A 6,897-nucleotide genomic window follows, 5' to 3' on the forward strand; every position below is an offset into this window, starting at 1 on the left:
AAATATTTAATTTCTTTCAAATAAATTTTATATTATAATGTATCAAGTACATTATAGTAATTATATCATATATAATTAGATTAAATTAATTATATCACATATAATTAATTCCCTCAATCAATTTGAACAATTCAAATTAATCCAAAAATTGATTCTTATTAATTCTCGTTGAGCTACAAAGGGGACCTCATGTATCTGTAGCTTGAAACTTCAACGGTACATGAATAATTAATTAAACTCTTTAAGTAAATTATTCACCATCCGTTAACTGTCGAACACTCCACTAAAGATTGACAGTTGCACTCTTCGCACTACAGATATATTTCTGTGTCCATTGGATATAACCAATCAATAGTACGACGACCCTTCACAAATTGCTCGTAAATACAACTAGGCCAAAATTACTTTTTTTTGCCCCTGTAGTTACATCTAGCTCCTTAAGTGCCACTGATCCCTTTAATAAACAATAAATCATAGTCCAACTATGACCTAACCCTCTTGGGCAAAGAGAGGGTGTGACGCCACATTGTTCAAGCCTTAGAATCGGCCCTTAAGGGAGCAATTTATCTACTTACCTCGACATTGGGGAAGGAGTGAATTCCTTATTGGTAGTTGTGTTCTTAGCTCCCCAATCAGACGAATCCCCAAAATGGTAGACTTGTTGAGTCGGTGGTCTAGCCATATCACCTATACAAATCAATTGACCACCTTCATAGGCAGAAGTTCACAACCCACTCAGAATTTAGGTCATGTTACCTATGGTCATCTTGGTGAAATGTAAGTCTCTATTATGAACGACGTTATAATAAGACTAAACATTTCGTAGTCTGGTCTTATACAAACTCCTTTGTATAGAATATCACCGCTCACATGTCTCCACATGAATAATAATGATCATATCATTTGTATCACTTTTCAACAATTGTAACATCTACAAAGTGGGTCATACTCGTAGTGTCACAAGGATAAGGTATCCAGCCTTATCCATCTATTACCACTACCACAAAATCTACATTACTTGACACTTGTAGTTTTTAATTACTTGACGTTTCTTTGGAAAAAAAGTCAAGAAATGACCTTTTAGAAAAGAAAATGTTAAGTAAAAGGGTTAAAAAAGCAGAGATCGACGGAATGTTTTAGATATTTTCACGCAAACCATTACTTGACACGTTTTTCAGGTCAAGTGATATAAGGTCTTATTTGACACCATTATAAGAAATTCTTACTTGATTTGTTTTTCGTGTCAAGTAAAATATAAAATTAATTGACTTATTATTTTAAACAAGTAAAAGGGTTAAGTGCCCTAGATTGAAACCCTCCACGAGAAAACTCCACGCAAAACCCTTCCCCCCTTTTCTTCTTCACATTTAACCAACCCTATCCGTCAGCCTTCACACAGAACGTCGCCGCCGCCATTTTTTCCTCCCCTATTTCCCCCCATTTTCCCCATCTTCCATTTGACCACCCTTTCCCCTCTCTCCCTTCCCTCAATCTTTCCCTTCTTCACTCAACCTCACCACCAGGGAACTTATCAGCAACCCACGAACAAAACAACGTCGACAAAGTCGAATGGACAGACTTCTTCACAAATAGAACAACGCCGAAAAACTCGAATAGATGGTGTGGTTTCATCTTTTCAACGTCCCGATGAGATTTTCCAGCAATTTTGAGTTTCTTTCGAGATTTTCCTTCTATATCTTCTTCGATTTCATCTATATTTTATTCGGATTGTCGATTTTTCATCAATCAAAGTTTCTTTTGAGATTCAGATGTTATTCGTTGAGTTGAAAGCAATATATTGTTAGAGGAATTCATATTCATTGTTCTTTTTTTTTTTAAAAAAAATATGAACACTAAGGGGAGGATTGTGGTATTGGTGGTTGATTTTGAAATTAGGGAATTATATTGTTGTTTTGTTCTCAAGAAATAATTACGGGAACATGTTAAAGAATTTCTATTTTATTTGTACCTATTGTGATTATTTTATAAAAGAGAATGCAAGAAATTTTGGAATAAATATTACTGAAAATTTTATTTTATTCACTGTGTTGAAGGAAACCACTTATACTCTAGATTATATACTATATGTAGAGGGAAATTTTACAAGAAAAACAAAAGGAAGGATTTTCAGATATTACAAAGACTTGATTTCATCTTTCAAGACCAAATGAAAAGGTTAGAGAAAGTTGTCACGTATGGTGATTTACGACGAGAGACTTTCCTTGAGATGTCCGACTTTTTGCACCTTAATTTGAGGTAATTAGATTCTATTGTTTACCCTTGACTTGTGATACTTAGTTTTGAGGAATTTTGCTTGATTTCTGGAGGGTTTTGTTGTTGTAAATGTGTTAAGACTTGTGCAGTGGGTGTTGGGACTTGGGCTTTACAAATTAATTTGAATGTCAAAAAGTATGGAGGTTGATTTGATTTATTTATTTATGTCAACTTCATATAGCATATGTGTAATGGTTATCTTGAAGTTATGGTAATTAGTGACTATTAATTGTTGATTTTATTGTTTCACTATGGCAACATGATAGCCATGAATTTAGAAAAGGAATTTGCAAGACTAGTTCAGGTGTTCAAATTAATTATTAAGGTTGTTATTAAGGTAAGAACATCTCTTCTAAACATTATTGTTGTTTGATTAAGATTATTGGCCTAAGTTTAACAATTACAACTATTTCTTGTATTCTAGGAAATCTTGCAATTGTTTTAGGAGTACAATAAGTAAATGGAATTCAAACTAGTATGTTGGTTCTCCTTAAAAAGTAATATTTTTGGACATTCTTCTTTAAACTCTAGTCTTTTCTAAGTGAATTTGTCGATAATTTGTTTACGGTTTCCATTAAGTTGTATGCATTTATAAGTTTTTTTTTTTTTTTTTTTTTTTTTTTTTTTTTTTTTTTTGTTTTGTTTTGTTTTGTTTATGCTTATAGAATATTTTACCAAATGAAAATGGTAATTATAAGTTTTTCCTTTTTAGTTTGATAGACTTACTTGTTTGGATAGATAAATAGTTTTCTATTGAGTTGTCTTTTTTTTTCTTTTTCTTTTTTTAAGTTTTGATAAGTTATTTACATTGAGTTGTTTAAGGTGTTTATTGAATAATTCATCTTAATCCATGAGTTTCAGTCCCTTGTTGACTTTATATTCTTTAAATAAGTTGAGTTGTTTTTGTTTAATTTTTATAAGTTTTTTTTTTATGTCAATGCATTTTCCAAGTGAATTTAGTTCTATTAATCTTTTTTCTTAGTTTTGATAGACTTACTTGCTTAGGTTGATAACTTTGTTTATAGTTTCCATTGAGTTGTATGTGTCTATATGTTTATAATTTTTTTTTTCATGTTTAGGTATTTTACCAAATGAATTTGGGTTCTATTATTAGTCCTTTCCATTAATTTTGATGAGCTAACTTGCTTAGGTTGATAAGTTTGTTTATAGTTTTTTTTTTTTTTTTTTGTACAATTTAGATATTAAGCTCTTCATATCTTCAAGGACTTTGAATATAATTTCGAACTAGATTAATGTGTTTAAGATTGTCCAAACATTTAATTAAGATTATTGGACTAAGTTTAATCTCTACAACTATATTCTTGTTGTCTAGGAAATTTTGGAATTGTTTTGGGAGTACAATAAATAAGTGGAGTTCAATCTTTATAGAGGGATTACAATTATGTCAAGTCGCTTTTGCTTGGAAGTTGTGAAAGTTGTGAAAGTTGGGGGAAAGGTATCTACGTTCTTCTATTTTAAATTTTAGCATATACTTGATTTGTTGATAATCTTCTTCCTCTTTATTATATTTTCTCAAATCTCTTCATCTTTCTTCGTTTTGCAGCGAAAAGTAATTGTTCCTCTTGAGGCTGGATATGGTCAAAAGAGAATGAATGAAATTCCAGTAAGTCCCTAACTTTAAGTTGCAGATATTTTTTAAGTTTCGAGTATGATATTTTTCCATTGCATAAAGTAAGCCAATCATGTACATTTTTCCTTGTGCATGACTTTTTGTCATTGTTGTATCTTAACACTTATTTCTATATTTTGAAATTTGATGTTATGACCATTTGTTCTATTTTGCAGGTTGACTTGCTTAAACATGGCTTACCTGACCCGTAGTTCTCGATCTTTAGACTTCAAAGCTCGATGTATAGATTAAATAATGTACTTTGTTGAGAGGTTACTTATTAAACAATTTGTCACTTTTATGTTTGTTAAAAGTCGAGTTTTGTATACAAAAGCAATAGTTGAGATTTTATTTTGTGCATGCATATGTGAAAGAGAAATATTGTTGTAATTTGTGAGGAGTATTCATATGAAAAGTCATAGTTGAACATATGGAATTTTTAGTGAATATATTGAGTTGATAGATCTTAAATGTATAATGTTATTTAGTTGATGTAATTGTATTGTTGGAATACAAGACAGAAAATGAGAATATTAATTGTGTCATTTAATTTAGAAAAAAAAAAAGACATATACTTGACAAAAAAAAAAATCAAAAGTTATCATATATGATACGTAATCAATGTCAAGAATTAATAAACTTGACATACCACCAATGTCAAGTGTATTATCTTTCTTGACACGGAAATTGTATCAAGAAACATTTGTCTTGATGTTTTTTTGGAGTCAAGTTATCACATTATACTTGGCATATACCCTTTACTTGACATTGGAAAAACATCATGTAATCCAATTTTTGTAGTAGTGTACAGACCATTTAAGTAATCACTTAAACATGATTCAACCGTATGTCTCTACATATATGTTTAAGTTACAAGATAACTTTAATGTTAATTTATTGGTTTGTGGATTAATGCAACTACATGTCAAATAAAACATCACATATTTTATTAAATAAATAAAATGTTTGTACAATACAATTACCAATTATAGGACTCTATGAGATTTAGAATACCAACCCTAACAATCTTTGTTTATATCCTTTGTCTAGTAGGCTATATATCTCTCGCCATGTTTTCAATGAGCTTGTGTTTCCTTGCTCTAAGCAATCTTTTCCTTTGGTCCCATTAAATCTCTTGTGTCTTCCTCAATTTTTTATATGAGTTCCTTACATCATTCTTTTTTTTCCAATCTATCTTCTTCTTCTCCTCCTGGCTTTCCCTTGCGATCCATGGTTCCACCAGAATCTGCTTAGCACACTTCTTCACTTCAGCCCCCTACATCAACGATTTTTGTACCTCCCTCATCATCCACTTCTTCTCCAGCCCTGTCTTCCCCTGCCCCCATCATACCTATTTCTCCTCAGCCCTCCTCTCAACCTTATACCTCATCCTCTACTTCTCCTTCTTCATCTACCTTACCTTGCCATTCCTCTTCTCCCTCATCTCAACCTCTGCCCTCTACCATTGCTTTTGCCCCTTCTCTTCCTTTAACTACCAATGTTCATCCTATGATGACCAAATCTAAAGCCGGTATTTTCAAACCAAAAGCATGACATGTTCATTCTCCTCTCTCTTCTACCCTTCCCACTGAACCTACATCCTTCAAGTCTGGTATTAAATGTGTTGAATGGAGAGCGACAATAGAGTATGAGTATAAGGTTTTAACGAAAAATAATACTTGGGTTCTGGTTCTTCATTCTCCCTCTTTAAAATTTGTCTAGTGGCTATGATCAAGCATTCGATATTGATTATTTTGAGACTTTTAGTCCAGTTGTGAAGCCCGCTACAACCCATCTTGTTATTAGTATTGCAGTTCAATTCAATTGGCATATTAAACAACTTGATGTTCATGATGTTCTTTTAAATGGGGAACTTCATGAGGATGTTTATATGATGCAACCTCCGAGTTTTTTTTTTTACAAGGAGAGGCCCTCAAATGTTTGTAAATTGCAAAAGACATTGTATGGATTGAAACAAAGTCCGCGTGAATGGTTCATGAAGTTTAGTAATTGTCTCTTGGGTTGAAACTTTATTGCCTCGAAATCTTACTCTTCCTTGTTTATTTTTTCAGTAGCATTCAATTTTTGTTATGATTCTGGTTTATGTTGATGATATCCTTGTGGTTGGTAATCAGTTGCAATTTATTGATTGATTTATTTCTTCTTTCAAAGATTTGGGCAATCTTTCTTATTTTTTGGGCATTGAAGTGCATCTTACATTTGAATGACAGTCGCTCTTTCCATGATCTTTCATGTATCACAACATAGTTGGTGCTCTTTAGTATTGCACTCTCACATTGCCATACCTCAATTTTTCGATTAATAAAGTTTATCAGTTCCTTCATGCTCCTACTGTCAATCATTGGGCTGCTGTTAAATGGATGTGCTATTTGCAAACATCTAGTTCTCTTGGCCTTGTTTTCATGAAGTCACATGATTTACCTTTGACTTGTTATACATATGCAGATTGGGCGAATTGCCCAGATGATAGACAAAGTACAAGTGCTTATTGTGTATCTCTTACCCCAAATTTAATCTCTTGGTCTTCTGCTATCTCAAGATCAAGTGCTGAGTGCTGAGTCTTCCACTGCTGAGCTTATTTGGTTACAATCTTTGTTGACTAAGTTACGGCCAAGTCTTGTTTCGTGCCTATGCTTCTGTGTGATAATATTAGCGCCACTTATTTAGCTGCAAATTCTGTGTTTCATAATCGTTCAAAACATATTGAGATGGATGATCATTTTATTCGTGAACGTGTGGCTAGCTATACGACAACTTATTGTTCAGTTTGTACAATCAGAGGACCAACTTGCTAATATTCTGACTACACTTTTGCCATCTACTCGGTTCTGCAGTCTTCACAACAAGCTATCTGTGCTTCCTCACCCGGTTGCACTTGTGGGGAGATGAAGGAATATCAATAAGGGTCATTTCTCCTGTATTATTTGTGGGCTATTTTTCCTTTATTCTTTTGTTATTCTTTCTGTTATTAT

At 32.6% G+C, this 6,897-nt stretch overlaps 1 long non-coding RNA gene across 1 annotated transcript; it reads left to right on the forward strand.

Moving 5' to 3' along the window:
• Positions 1–1,305: 1,305 nt before the first annotated feature.
• LOC150037015 (uncharacterized) lies at positions 1,306–4,375 on the forward strand. The gene is made up of 5 exons (XR_016528436.1): positions 1,306–1,620; positions 2,092–2,256; positions 3,608–3,730; positions 3,839–3,898; positions 4,081–4,375. It is a non-coding gene; the product is annotated as an uncharacterized LOC150037015 (long non-coding RNA).
• Positions 4,376–6,897: the final 2,522 nt, after the last annotated feature.

Source organism: Benincasa hispida, chromosome 3 (genome assembly GCF_027475165.1).
Source record: "Benincasa hispida cultivar pf3 chromosome 3, pf3_genome.v1.1, whole genome shotgun sequence".
Lineage (NCBI taxonomy): Eukaryota > Viridiplantae > Streptophyta > Magnoliopsida > Cucurbitales > Cucurbitaceae > Benincasa > Benincasa hispida.